This window comes from Martes martes, assembly GCF_963455335.1.
Source record: "Martes martes genome assembly, chromosome: 5".
Lineage (NCBI taxonomy): Eukaryota > Metazoa > Chordata > Mammalia > Carnivora > Mustelidae > Martes > Martes martes.
In genome coordinates, this window is record NC_137892.1 from 90,764,950 (window position 1) to 90,780,387 (window position 15,438).

Consider the following 15,438-nt stretch of genomic DNA (forward strand, 5'->3'; position numbering starts at 1 on the left):
ACACTCCTTTTATCCCTATTACTCAGGAAGTGGCAAGGGTTTTAGGAGGCCTGTGCCTTGAACTAGGAAAGAGACCAAATATGTATTTCATGTTAGATCACAGTGTCACATATATACTTTATTTATATTCCATATCTGATAACTAAAATACTTGAAATCATTGCTGGTATTATTCTGAAGCTCCTTATTCACCACCCCCCTTTTTAAAAAAGATTTATTTATTTATTTGAGAGAGAGAGTGAGAGAGAGAGAGAGAGAGAGAGAGCAAGTGAGCACCGAGCAGAGGGGAGGGGCAGAGAGAGAGGGAGAAGCAGACTCTCTGGGATCATGACCTGAGCCCAAGGCAGGCACTTAACCTACTGAGCCACCCAGATGCCCCTCCAGAGAGGATTTTTACTTTTGGTTATGCAGGGTGCCTGGGGGCACTAAAGTGATCACCTTTATAATTTTCAGCTCAAGGTTTTCTGGTTCCCACAGGTAGTGTGAAATTCTGCTTCCCTCGATATGCTTGTAAAACTTGTTTAGGAAATCTCAGAGGAGAGTTTTCTTTTTCTCTCCTCCCTCTTCAATTGCAGTGGACACATTCAAGTTTCCTTACCCTTTTCTTTGGTCGGTTAGGCTTTTTTTCGTGTTCTCCTGTTGAGGATGTAGCCCTTTAGGGATGTGAGTGAAATATGGGCAAGATGTCTGAGGCCCAGAGAAAACGGATGCCTTATCTGTCCTACATGAGGTCACAGCAGCTGCCCAGATAAAGTGATACTTAGGACACTTAAACTGGACTTAGGCCTGTTGACATAATTACTGTGCTCCCCACAAGGCAGAATCATATCTGGTGTGTTCACTGCTATGTCTCCAGCACTTGGCACAGTGCCTGGTACATACTAGGTGCTCAATAAGTATTTTTAAGTGCACCCGTGAGTGAGATGTATCCAAGTATTCCACGTGGGGGAAAATAATAGACGTAAAGCAAACAGGAAGAAACCACTAGCAAAACCTTGTTAAAAGACGACAAATTTGGTTATATTAAGGGCCATTTATTTTTCAAGTGTTTTTATGGTACTAGTTTTTGGTAAGACACTCATTTAGGATACAGGCAGTGCCATACTCTGAGCGGGTGATGAGACCCATGCTAAATAACTGTACTACTACTCCCCTGCGTACAGTTTGGTTTCTGTCACTACGAAAGACCGAAATAAGAGTGTAAGCCTTCATACTTCAGTTTCTCTGCTGATGAGCTTGGGGACTGGAAAAACACTAGGTGCTTCTGTAAATCATTATATTTCCTTGTCTTTAGTGGAAAAGAGCAGTCAAGTGTAAATATTTGGCAAAAATATGATTGCATTTCAATTGTTAGTTTACCAGAGACAGTGTGGCCCTAACAAAAAGAGTTTGAGGAGTCTGGCTGGTCAAATGGTAGAAAGATCCAAAAGCCTAAGGTTTCTTGGGAAGAGGAAGGGTATGGAGAATGGCAAGATACTCCTGCCTGGATTTCTGGATTTCTTTTTCCTACCTGCCTAGCAGAGTGCCCATGGTGAGGGTCATACTTTCACTGAATCTCTGAGCACTTTATAAATTTCCCTTACATGGCTTTAGGGAGGGGAGAAGAGAAAGGGATATCTTTTTCTTTCTTTCTTTTTTTTTTTTTTTTTTTTGGTAAACTCTTCTTCCAATGTGGGGCTCGAACCCACAACCTTGAGATTGAGAGTCACATGCTCTTCCAAATAAGCAGGCCAGAAAACAGCCCCCCTTTTATTTTTTATTTTTCATTTTTTAAAGGATTTATTTATTTATTTGACAGACAGAGATCACAAGCAGGCTGAGAGGCAGGCAGAGAGAGGGGGAAGCAGGTTCCCCGCTGAGCAGAGAGCCCGATGCGGGGCTCGATCCCAGGACCCTGAGATCATGATCTGAGCCAAAGACAGAGGCTTAACCCACTGAGCCACCCAGGTGCCCCCCCCTTTTAAACAATAAACGTTCTGATTGTGGAAGTTGACTATAGGAATTTAATCAATTGTTTAATCAAGAAACCAAAACAACTTAGTCTTTTTTTTTAAATAAAGATTTTGTTTATTTATTTGAGAGAGAGAGAGAGCACAAGCAGGGAGGAGAGGCAGAGGGAGAAGCAGGCTCCGCATTGAACAGAGAGCCTGATGCGGGGCTCAATCCCAGGACCCTGAGATCACATCCTGAGCCGAAGGCAGATGCTTGACCCCCCCGAACAACTTAGTGTTATAGCTAATGATCTCATTGGCTTATATTATTGTTGTACACTGGATTCCGAGCGATCAGGCCAAAAATGTGGACTTGGCAAAGATGAGTGTTACTGTCAATTGTTCTAGCTCCCCAAACTGGATGGTACTAGTAGCTGTGTGAGTGAATATGGAAGCTGAAATAAACATTATGTTAGCTTTGTTCTATTCCAGAAACATTCTACTCCAGAGATATGTAAGATGAAAATTTTTCAGGTTAGAGATCATGATCATATCCCCTAACACTGTGCCTGACCCTTAATAGTTGCTCAAGAAATCTGTGTTGAATAAATAAATGGCTCAAAGGTTACTTGGGGTTGGTAAGATCAGAACAGTATTTGCCATTATTTTGGATGTTGGCGTGGGATTTGTACACCCTGGAACAGTTTCTTCTCTTTACAGCGAGTAATATTTTTTTTTGTTTGTGAAGAACATGCATTCTTGCATGCTGGTACAATGGTCCTGGGGAAAGTGGCTCAGACAGATTCCACTGCCTTCCTCAGAAGCGCCAGCAATACCACTCTCTCATGGTGAGTTCCTTCTTTATGAGAAAATTTTAATTTTGTGGTGTTTTTAGTCCTTTCCTTTTTCCCAATACACATGCCTACTTTGGGAAAAAATATTAGTAGAGTTTGATTGACTTCGATAGCATTTTACAGCTTTGTGGGAATCCAGAGAGTTACAACCTTGTGTCCTGTGCAGTAGTTTTTCTCGCATGGTAGTTTTTCTTGCACACAGAACTGCATATGTTTCCCATCCTTATCTCTATGTAGGTCTTCTATAAGTGGGCAGTGTAAATATGCTTCCTAATTCGGGAGGAGGTACGCTCCTATGTATTACAATTCACAAGGTTCAGAATATCTTAAAAAAGAGCACCAAGAGTTTGGGGGCTCTTAATGGTTGTTGGTTTTCACTTAAAAATAAGTTTACAAGTATTTAGCAACTTCTGCCAAGGAAGAATTCCACATGGGGCTCACTGCTAACAATAAAAACCCAGATGGTGGCAGAACATCTCTGGAGGCTTCTTTAGGTCTCTGAAAAGCGGCACAGGAGAGAAGAGTGAAAAAAAAAAAAGTAGTATCCAGTTTATGAGCCACTTTTATGCATACCAATTCATTTCAGTATGGTTTTTCCTCTTTGACCAACAGGGACTTTAAGTGCATTTAGGTTAAGTACCTTGATCAGAGTCACATGGCTACTAAGTGAAAGGGCTAGAACTCGAATACAAGTTTTCTTATTACAAGTTCAGTGTTCTTATTCCAGGTCCGACATTCCTAAGTATTGGATGTTTGTTGTGGCTCTTTAACCTTTTAAGTGATAGGACTGGTGGGGATGGGATATGTCTTGTGGCTCTTGCTGGATACAATGCCTCCAGCTTCTTATGAACACTGTATTAAAAAAGATAACAGCAGCCTTGAGTGAACAAAAGTTAATCTCTATGGTAGTCTTCTAATAGCCTTGGCCAGATATGAGATCAGTAAGGGTGAGGAGGACACTTAAATAAAGTTTCCTTACTGAAGGCACAAGAGAAGGGTCCAACATTCTGCTATATCTAGAAGAGCTGAACTCAATCAAAATATTCCACCGGTGGGGTTGATGGGGAGGTCCATTTGCATCCTCCATGAATATCGAGGGTGTTCGCTGTGAAGCAGTACAGAGACAGAGAGGTGCTCCCAACTTTGGTCTCATCCCAGTGACATGGGTGACCCAGGGTAGGCAGACATGCTGAAGTCCTGCCAGCACCTAGAATGGGTTTTGGGGTTGTAGTAAATAGATATTTCTTCTATAGTGATTTGACTCATGACTTTACTTCTGAGGGGGCTGAAAGCCTCTGCTCACAGAAGCTGGGTAAAGTGTTTCGTTTTCCCAGGCTATAAAAGTCAACTTGCAAAGAAATACCTAAAAAATTTCACCTGAAATAATAATTTTTCTGGCAGGCTTCACCTTCAGAGGGAGTCTTAGCAACACTACTTACTTCTCATCCTGGCCAAACAGCTATCTGAAATGCTGCTTTTGACACTAAGTATATGTGAAAATGTAACTTCTACATCTAAAGGCAAAATAGTTGGAGGCAAAAGGAAGAAAAAAGTGATGTAATCTTGAGGTTTTTTTTTTTACTTACAGTGACTGTAAAGTGTAAAAATTTTATTTGTCACAGGATGTTACATTTTCAGCCAGGTAATTCTTGTGGGGAGGGCTGTCTTATGCATCATAGGCCATTTAGCAGTGTCCTTGACCTCTACCTGCTGGATGCCAATAGCACTTCTCCTGCTGGGTGCCAGTAGCACCAATAGCCCATAGAACGTTCTCCAGACAGCCACAAAAATTATCCTTGGTTGAGAACTACTGTTTTTAACTGAAGCACCAGGATATCACACACACACACCCAATAAATGCCCCCCCCTCCAAAAAACTCACTAAAGTGAGTTCTGAAATGGACTTGCCCTAGAAATTTAGACAGAATCAAGTAGATAACTCTAAATGCTTACAAGTTACAAAAGGTCCAGTAAGAATATTATTTCTTTGGAGACTGTTGCTGCAATGGTGTGAATTCTTACCAGACATCTGCGTTAGTTTTACCTCAAGTTGAGGGAGAGTAACCTTCATTAGAACTACTCAGAGTCCTTCAGATGTGCCTGTTGTAGTTAGAGAGGTGCAGTGGACCTGTGTCTGATTCCTGCCTGGAAAAATATAGAGGGCAAGAAAAGGGCTGACAGCTGTTTTGGCAAAAGAGCAGAGGAATGCTGAAACTGCACTGGGTTGGCCTGTACTCCCCAGTTTCTTTGGGCAAGAAGTGCACGAGAGACTCATGTAGACCAGGTATGGACCACAGAGCACTTACCACTAACCTAAACTGAGAAAGAAGTTCTCTTTCATCCAGATGCTTCACCACATCTATTGGAAAACAGGGACGCTAATTTACTTTGGACAAAACATTTTACTGCCACCTGCTGGAAAACTGTCAAAATAAAGATGCAAATCTACCACAAGGATGATGTGAATGGCACTCCCTAGGGTGTGGTGTGCTTCACCACAAACAACTAGACACGGTGGCCCCAGGGTCACTTGCAAACGAGCCAGTGTGAGAGCGATCTTAGATCCTATCTGACAGGGTCCTTAGAGAGAAAAACAAGTTTTAACATACAAGAAGTTGGAGGTAGACCTCCAGATTTCAAGCCGGTGAAAGAAGGAATAAAAGAACTGCCAAGACACAGTGTTTTTGCTCAGAACAAGGCAACTATGGGTGGGAAAGCACCAGAGAATAGGGATGAGGCTGGTTTCAGAAATAACCATACAAGTATCCATCCCGTAAAAAGGGGTGCTTTTAAACATTTACCATGCCCCAGTGTTAAGCCATCACATCGAAGTAAAAGTTAAGAACTTTCCCACTCCCCTTTCTTTTCCTCTCTCTCCCTCCCTTTGCCACTGGTTGGGCAGCTGTGAGAGTGCAAGAAAGATCAGGCATGATGCCAGGACAAGCAGTGAGGGAGCTACCTCCTCAGGTGGGGAAGAGTCACTCTTTTTGACTCAAACACCAAAGGACTATTATTATTATTAATATTATTCATGTAAGCTCTACATCCAACATGGGACTTAAACTCATGACCCTAAGCTCTATTGACTGAGCCATCCAGGCCCCCCTCAAACACCCTATGAATTTTCTATTCCTAAGGGTGACCATGGAACTCATGAAACCTGTCTGAATCAAGTGTATAACAGATTTACTCCCACTGGGATGGTGAAAGATTAAAAATTTTTTTCTTTTTTTTAATGACACTCCTGAATCTTGTATGGATTCATATTGTCACATATCACACTGGTTACATATTATAAAGTGGAATCTGGAAAAGATATCTTCCAAGGACATGTTCTTGAGTTTTACAGGGGAGAATGGTCATTAAATTGACTCATTTGTTTTTGGGAGCCCATATTTTGGGAATAGGGCCATGAATACAAGGCGGTCTCTGTCCTCTGGGAGCTTACAGTCTTGTTTCATACTCAGAGCAATGTATCTATTACAGTCAGTTATGTCAACAAGAGCCTGTGTTGCATAGGTGGGGCAGGTACAGGAAGGTTTTTAACTCTAATGATTTACTCTAAGTTTTACTAGCTTGTGATTAAGCTTTAGAAGCAATCATGTCCCCTTCTGTTCTTCAAGTATGGAACCATAGGTAAAGCTTCCATTTAAGATGTTTAAAGAAAGATGCAAGGCTGAACACCTAGGCTGCATCTTGATTGGGCTGCTATAAAACCGGGGCCTGTCTGGCCCTCCATTTGGCAAGTTTCAGAAACTTACATTTTTTTTTTAAAAGATTTTTATTTATTTATTTGACAGACAGAGATGACAAGTAGGCAGAGAGGCAGGCAGAGAGAGCCGAGGAAGCAGGCTCCCTGCTACGCAGAGAGCCCAATGAGGGGCTCGATCCCAGGACCCTGGGATCATGACCTGAGCCGAAAGCAGAGACTTTAACCCATGGAGCCACCCAGGCACCCCCAGAGACTTACATTTTACCTCACGTAAGCTTAATCAGGCTCTGTGAAATTAAGACAGATAAGACAACTTTTTTTTTTTTTTTTTGATGTAACACCTTGATAATTCAACCCGGTGAACAGAAGTATAACACTGATGTGCATTTATTTATTTATTTATTAAAAGATTTTATTTATTTATTTGACAGAGAGAGATCACAAGTAGGCAGAGAGGCAGGCACAAAGGGAGGGGGAAGCAGGCTCCCTGCTGAGCAGAGAGCCCGATGTGGGGCTCGATCCCAGGACCCTGGGATCATGACCTGAGCCGAAAGCAGAGACTTTAACCCACGGAGCCACCCAGGCGCCCCTGATGTGCATTTATTAATTGAGAAAGAGTATATAGCTAGTTTAGTACTAGTCATGTGCCTTGGACAATTGTTTCTTAGTGGGTTTATTTACTTGAGACCCTTTAAGTGATGGGAAGACTACTTCACGGGTATGGAATCAGAGCATGCGTCCTTGCATGTTCTTAAAGGATATCCAGAAGTTTGCTAGTATATAAACTCAATAAAGGCAGAGATCTTATTTGCTGATGAATGCAGAGAGGATAGAACACAGTAAGCATTCAGTGAGTATTTGTTGAGTGAGAGAGTGAGTTTGAATTCAGTTTTTACCTGTCCTGATAATAGCTAGGGATCCTGGTCACTGCAATCAGTAGCCTCTCTCCTGGACACAGGGGGAGCCCATAATACATTCTTACTCAGATTCTGTTGGTTCTAGGCTCTTGATGGACCCCACCCTTCTTTTATGACAGCATCAGCTGGGCATGTGACACTGAAGTTACAGATGATTTATTTCACTCTCTGATGAAATTTGGGAGCTACCCTGGCCTCTGTAACACATTTACAGATCATCTCACAGGGTGACTTTCTTTTCTTTTTTTTTAAAAAAAAGCTCGTCCCAAGTTTATGAGGGTTCTTGTTTGGCATTTTCTGGGTTACTGACTTGCTCCTCAGGAAGGCAGGAGACAACCGAATTGTGGTCATTTATATTTTTACAGACACCCAGAGTTCTTTGTGCAGGTGTGGATTTACCAGCCATCAAAGAGTCCAAAAACAGAACACTGCGTTTTAGTCAATGGAAGATCTCAAAGCCCTTAATACACTAAAGGAAAGAAGAGTTTGGCTGAATATTCACACCTTTGTGAGCACATGAGAGCTGCAGGGTCGATCTGGGTGGCTATGCAAGCAAGTACCGCTAGGCTAAGAGGGCTCCTTATTCTTTATGCCTCCTTTCAGCTTTGCCTTTGAAACTGGTTTTAGTATAGGAAACTCCCTGTGAACACGACTCATATTCCCAGACGGTTTCCGCCCTAGAGGCATGTATGTTCTTTCTGGAGTCTAGGTCTTGTCCTTAGATGAAGAGGAAGGGTGGAGGGCGGGCAGGATCCCCTTTCTGACTCCCAACGCTGGGAATGGGAACGTGAGTCATCGCTTCTTCCTGTCTGGCGGATGTCGGTCTCCGTACTCCTCACCTGGATAAGGGCACCTGTGTTTTCCTGGTCTTGAAGGAGGGCACGGCCCACTCTGCAGAGACCAGGAGACCTCGGTCTTGCAGATTTACTTTTTATCCCTCCTACGTCCCCTCCCGAGTTTTCTCCTTTCCAACCTCCTCTGGACCCCTAACACCTCCTTTTGGCCCACGCCGCGTTCTCGCACCCTAAATCAGGGACCCATGTTTGGGGCGGGAAGAACAGGGCGGGCTCTAAAGATCACCGACTGCTCGGCGGCGTCCAGGGGCTTTGAGGACCGCCCCCCACCTCCCGCCATCTGGGCGCGGACGCCCCGCCTCCGCCTGCGGGCCCGCCCCGCCCCCTCCCACGCACGTCACGTCCGGCCCGGCCTCCGCCCTCCGCTCTCCTCCCGCTCGCCGTTAGGGAGGGTCTGCACCTCAGCCACTGTTTCTTCAGTCGCCGCTCCTGCCCCCTCTTCTGCATCTTTACCGCCGCCACCGCCGGGGGCATCCGGGGGTAGCTAACCGGGCTGGCCCCGCGCCGCAGCCGTCGCTTTAGCGTCCTGCCAGCGGCCGTTACAGGAGGAGGCTCGCCGGCCGCGGAGCCACCTGGGGCCTCAGTTCTCGCTCTACTGCCGTCGCCGCAGGTCCTGGAGAAGCGGCCGCGGCCGGGGAACGGGGCGTCGCGGTTCCAACGGTAGGTGAACGGGCGGGTGTCCTTATTTGCGCATGCGCGAGTCGCCCGGCGCCGCGGCTCTCCCCCTCTGCGCCCCCCAGCGCCTAGTCCCACCCGCGCGGTACTCAAGGGCGTTGCACATCGGGGTGCCCGGGTTGCGGGGAGTGCCCTGAATATGAGCTAGTACGTAGAGCGGGCCCCCTTTCTGCTCGAGCTTTATGCGATGAAACCGTGCCCGCGCTGCTGGGGGGTGTGGCAGTCTTCGATTTTTCAGCCGCTGCAATGCGCGTGAGCGGGTGTGCCTTTTTACCTCCTAGCTCCCCCAAAGTCCAAGACACAGCAACCCACGCGTTTGCTAGTCTCCTCTGAACACCAGACTGCGCCACTTCCCTGCCCACTTCCTTGATGCTAGTCGGTAAAGTTGATGCCAAAAAAAAAAAAAAAAGTGTGGTTTAATCTGGGCTCAACTGCGCCCCTTTTTAAGATCACGTGAAATGAGTGGTTGCTGACTTCCTTAAATCGCTCAGAGAATATAGCCAAAATTGGTACATTCGGGACTTGTCTAGAGTGCACTTTGAATACACAGGTCAGAGGGGGTACAGCATTAAGTTTCACGCGGGGCGACTGCTTTCCGAGATAAGGGTATAGGAAATTGAATCGGCTGGCACGCTTGACAAGTGAGAAATAGGTAAACTTTTGTTTGTAATCAATTAAGAATCAAACTGAGTTTTAGAAAGGCAGTTGCAGAATTTCATTCGGTTCTGCATTATGCCGTCTAATCATCGAGAAAAGTACCTCAAGTTCGGCATTTTACCTTCAAGGAGGTGATAATCTAAAAATGACGGCGGGAACCTCGGTAATGCATTCTATGGACGTTAAATAACTGGGATGCACTTTTAAAGGCAGACATTAAATGATAGTTTGAAGTAATGACTTTCTGAGTTAATGTGAGGCTCTGTCTTCACCTTTCCTTTTTGGAAGTTCAGTAGCCATTCTTGGCCTGGGTTTCTCACAGGTACTGTGCATTTACTAATTACTTGTTGATGAAATTGGACGGGTACTGTTTTTGTGTCCATTGGGAGCTCTTTTATTAATCTGTGCTGCTTTTAAAATTAGGGCAGTATTTTCTCCAATTTAATGGTGTCACCAGTTAGGGATTTTTGACACAAGTCCTTAGAAAGATGTAGAAAGGCCTATCGCAGTGTCATAAAATTCTTCACTGAGTGAAGTAAATGTTAGAATGCCATTGTTTTAGGACAGAAAATGGCTGAAATGAATGCATTGTGACTTGTGACTTTTCGCTCAGCAGTAAAATGACAGCTGTTTTTATTGTCATTTATGAATAACCTCTCGTGTGTATATGGCTTTTCCTTCATTGTACACTAACTTTAATATTGGGAAATACAATAGGAATTACAGTAGCTATGCTTGGAAAAGATTGTGGTAAATAATACATGACAAATTTTACAATTTTAACAGTTTTAAAATGAACAAGTTAACGGCATTAAGTACAATTACAATGTTGTGCAGCCATTACAACTATCTAATTTTTTTTTATAAATTTTTTTTTTTAAGGATTTTATTTATTTGACAGAGATCACAAGCAGGCAGAGAGGCAGGCAGAGAGAGAGAGAGGAAGGGAAGCAGGCTCCCTGCTGAGCAGAGAGCCCGACGCGGGGCTCGATCCCAGGACCCTGGGATCATGGCCTGAGCTGAAGGCAGAGGCTTAACCCACTGAGCCACCCAGGCGCCCCTCTAATTTTTTTTTTTTTACCACTAATATTTGTGGAACTTTTTTTTATTTTCCCAGAGACTCTGTAGACAGTAAGTCCTCATTCCCTTTTATACCTAGCCCCTGATAACCTTTATTCTATCTTCTGTCTCTATAGATTTGCCTGTTCTTGGTACTTCAAGTAGATGGAATGTGTTTGTCCTTTTGTTTTTGGCTTATTTCATTTAGCATGTTTTCATGGTTCATCTATGTTACAGCCTGTATGAGAATTTACTTCCCTTTTAAGGCTGAATTCCATTGTATGTGTATGCAACATTTTGTTTATTCATCTGTTGATGGACATTTGAATTGTTTTTCCCTGTTAAAATGAAATTCGGTTGAACAAATTTTAACAGTCTTACTGGCTTTATTCAACTATTCATGAATCAGGCGGCATCCCATCCAGCAGATCGAAAGGAGCTCTGAGAAGCTGTACAAAATGGAAGGCTTTTATAGGCAGAAGGAGGCAGGACAAGGAAGTTATTAGCAAAGAGTGGGTTGTTTCAGGCAGGTCACCGTATTTTGGTGGACAGCCCGAGTCTATCAGGCTGATTACCTCACTAGTGCTGACCAGGAAATTCCAGACTGACTGGTTAAGATTACATTCTTGGGGGAGGCAGGTAGATATTAAGTCTTAGTTGGGTGATGTGGGTTTAGTCTACGTGACTCCATTTTGGACCCATTGCCTGTCTGTTTCTCTCTCTCTCTTTTTTTTGGTAGGCTCCGTGCTCAGTGTGGGGCTTGAACTTACACCCCCAAGGTCAAAAGTTGCATGTTCTACTGACTGAGCCCGCTTGGTGCCCCCTGTTGTCTCTTTTTTAACACAGGTTTTGACTGTTGCGAGTAATGTCACTGTGAATGTTTGTGTACAAATATCTGTTTGAGGCCCTGCTTTTTATTCCTTTGGGTATGTATCTAGCAGTGGAATTGCTGCATCATATGGTAATTCTATGTTTAACTTTTTGGGGAACGTCCAAACTGTTTTCTAGGGCTGCTGTACCATTTTGCATTCCTGTTAGCAAAGTACAAGGATTCCATTTTCTCCACATCCTCTCCCAACAGTTACTATTTTCTTTTCTTTTTTTTGGTTGGTTGGTTGATTTTTTTATTAATAGCCATCTTAATGGAGGCGAGCTGGTATTTCACTGTGGTTTTGATTTTCATTTCCTTAAGACATAAAGATGTTGAACATCTTTTTTCATTTGTGTATCTTTGGAGAAAGGTCTGTTCACGTCCTTTGCTCATTTTTGGGTTGTTTTTGTTTCTTTGTTGTTACTTAAAAAAAAAAGATTATTTGAAAGTAGCTTTTTAAAGTTATTTTATGAATTAAATCTTTTATCTGAAAAGCTGTTCTAAAAGTGAATGAAATACTAAATTAAAAAAAATAGAACTAGAAAATCTCTGTTTTATACATGGATAAACAACAAAGGGACTGATGATATCTGAAAAAGGATTCCAGTTATATGGTAGGTCACTCTGTATTTAGAACCCAACTAGATGTATGTCAGTACCAAGAACTTACTTCCATCATTTTAATATTACAAAGGTACATCCATTAAATAAAGGCCCTCTCGGGATGCCTGGGTGGCTCAGTTGGTTGAGCAGCTGCCTTCGGCTCAGGTCATGATCCCAGCGTCCTGGGATCGAGTGCCACATTGGGCTCCTTGCTTGGCAGGGAGCCTACTTCTCTCTCTTCCTCTGCCTGCCACTCTTGTCTGCCTGTGCTTGCTCGCTCTCTCTCCCTCTCTCTGACAAATAAATAAGTAAAATCTTAAGAAAAAAAATAATAAAGGCCCTCTCTTCACCAGTGAGTAACATAACCGCTTCTAAACTTTCCTTTGTTTTATTGAGTGTTTTATTAATATGGCTAGGGGCAGAGGAGGAGATTACTTGGTAGAGAAAAAGGAATTGTAGTATACACACATGAACTTGACCTGAGTGAGTCAGTGTTGCCCAAGGGAGGCAGTAAGCTAATATGTGAGTAGGTTCAATTTGGGGCCTTATAGAAGAGTTGACTTTGACTGGAAATGGAAATAAGGAAGGATATTTGAATGGGATGGAATGGAATAAAGGCAGTTTTGCCACAAAATCATGTGGTATACCGAATACATAGTAGTAGTTATGGGGTTACAAGAATAACTCATTATCAGATTCATTTATTCATTCACCAAATATTTATCTCCTTCTAAATTCCAAAGTTAACAAGCAGTTACTTGGTGACAGTTGTATAATTTTGCAAATTTACTAGGTATCGTTGAATTGTATACTTGAAAAGAGTGAATTTTGTGTATATAAATTATACCTTAATAAAATTACTATAATTATTTTTTAAATAATCCACCAGCATACTTCATGAAGCTTATACTCTCTTGAGGGAAATAAACATTAAAACACAGAGAGAGGGGCGCCTGGGTGGCTCACTGGGTTAAAGCCTCTGCCTTTGGCTCAGGTCATGTGATCCCAGGGTCCTGGGATTGAGCCCCGCATCGGTCTCTCTGCTCTGCAGGGAGCCTGCTTCCTCCTCTCTCTGCCTGCCTCTCTGCCTGCTTGTGATCTTTGTCTGTCAAATAAATAAATAAAATCTTAAAAAGAAAAAACACAGAAAGAATTATATACTAAAAATGATGAATGCTTTGGAGCCAAGGAATGATATGCATTGAGAGAATTTAACAGGGAGAGATATTAGGTTGAATAGGATGGAGAAAGCCCCTCTAAGAATGGTACTTGAGTAAGAGCTGAAGATGAGTAGGATGAAGTGAGATGTGTGTTTTAGGTAGATGAACCAGAATGTGTAAAAGTCTTAGGTTGAGGAAAATGAGGAGGATTAATAGGATAACTTAATGAAATTTACTGGATTTCTGTTAGAGGGAAATACTCCAATCTTTTCTGCTAAGTTATTACTTAGCTATAGTGTGTATTTTCTTTTTAAAAAGATTTTATTATCTATTTGTCAGAGAGAGAGAGGGAAGGAGGGAGGGAGGGAGAGCACACAAGCAAGGGGAGTGGCAGGCAGAGGGAAAAGCAGGCTCCTTGCCAAGGGAGGAGCCTGATGCCAGATGGATCTCAGGACCCAGGGATCATGACCTGAACCAAAGGCGGAAGCTCAGCCACCTGGACGCCCTCTAGTGTATATTTTCTTTTCCTTTTGTATATGATGCATGATAATTCATATCTCTTTGATTTTAAATAATTTTCAGAGAAATGTCTTTCAAGTTATTATTGTCCTTTTTAGAAATAGAAAAACAGAAAACATGGAGCCATTTACTTACTCTTTTTTTTTTTTTTTAAGATTTTATTTACTTATTTGACCGAGAGAGAGCCAGAGAGGGAACACAAGCAGGGGGACTGGGAGAGGGAGAATCAGGCTTCCCGCCAAGCAAGGAGCCCAATGTGGGGCTCAATCACAGGACCCTGGGATCATGACCTGAGCCAAAGGCAGACACTTAATGACTGAGCCATCCAGGCGCCCCTGTTTACTTATTCTTAAAATCTCTATTTTTGCTTTTCTTTATCAGGCCTCTCTTTTATGCTTGGAGGGTAAAAGTAAAAGTTTGGAAAGGCAGAGGAAGTCAAATTTAGAATCAGAGATGAGAGTTTTTATAGGAAAAGCAGACCATATTATGTTTGATTGTAGAATTACTTTTGAAACTTTTAATTTCAAAAGGTAAACTTTTTTCTTCTAAGGAATATGGTAGTGTTTGAATATTGATTTTTGAATAGCAGGTACAGAATGTTTAAATGTTTTATAAATTATCTCCTGTATGTCTTCATGTATTTCACCAGAATTTTAAACAAAGTTTTCAGTGATGATTGCAGTCATTGTTGCCCGAAAGAGCATCCACGTAAAAGATAACAGTCTTAGTTCTAGTCACTAGCAGTGACTTTGAACTAGTTTCTTCAGCTTTCTGAGATTTTATTTTGTTTCTATTCTGAGAGAGGGAATGGTGATCTGTCCTGCTTATCTCAGACAGGATGACTGTGAAGATTCTTTTGGAAGGTGAACTGGAAAGTACACCAGAAATGATAGCATCAGTTCATATATTGGAGTTGTACTTTTTGTTTAGTGTTCACAACTGAGGAAACAAAGGGAAAGTCGTATTTTTTGCTCTCCAATTTGATAATCTACTGGGGAAGACTCATACAAAAATAAGTGTATTAAATGTTTTTTTTTTTTCATGTGCTCCTTTCTTCTTTTTCTTTCTTTCTTTCTTGCCTAGAGCAGTTTTAGTACAAGTTTGTACAGAAAGAGAAATGTCCTGCTTTCAAGGGACCCAAGAACAGGTTGTAGAATTTCCCACAGTACCCCCTTACATAAAAAAAAGGGAATTACAGTTTTGTATTAATGTGCAATAAGAAGTGATAAACTAGTTTTCTTAAAACCTTTCTCATTATTTTGTGGTAGGTGCTGGGTGTGCATGTTTTCAGTGGAAAAGAGGTGAAAGGTTACTAGAATAGAGGAGTCTGCAAGAGTCAAAATTTGTCAAAATTGAGATTACATGTTCACATTTAACTGTCTACAGTGTGTGCTCTCTATAATGCATATATGCCTTCTTAGATATTTTTTGTCACCTTCTAAATTGTGCTATTTTTAAAAAAGGGTCACTCATTCTGCTAGTACTTAGTGTGAAGAGCTAATTTAGCTGATAGTCACTTTGACTTAATGGAAAATTATGCTACATTAGTGGACCAGGGACACTGGAGTGCTTGTGGGAAAAGGGAACCTGTTGAGAGGCATCTTCTAGCACATTACAGGCTTACCT

General features: G+C 42.4%; 1 protein-coding gene across 1 annotated transcript in view; it reads left to right on the top strand.

The window, feature by feature from the left end:
- The first annotated feature begins 8,815 nt into the window (after window positions 1-8,815).
- Window positions 8,816-15,438, top strand: part of FAM13B (family with sequence similarity 13 member B) — an 87,888-nt gene continuing 81,265 nt past the window's right edge. Inside the window, exon 1 of the mRNA XM_080804847.1 lies at window positions 8,816-8,928. The gene's annotated coding sequence lies outside the window, so the exon portion shown is untranslated. The remainder of the gene's footprint in view (window positions 8,929-15,438) is intronic.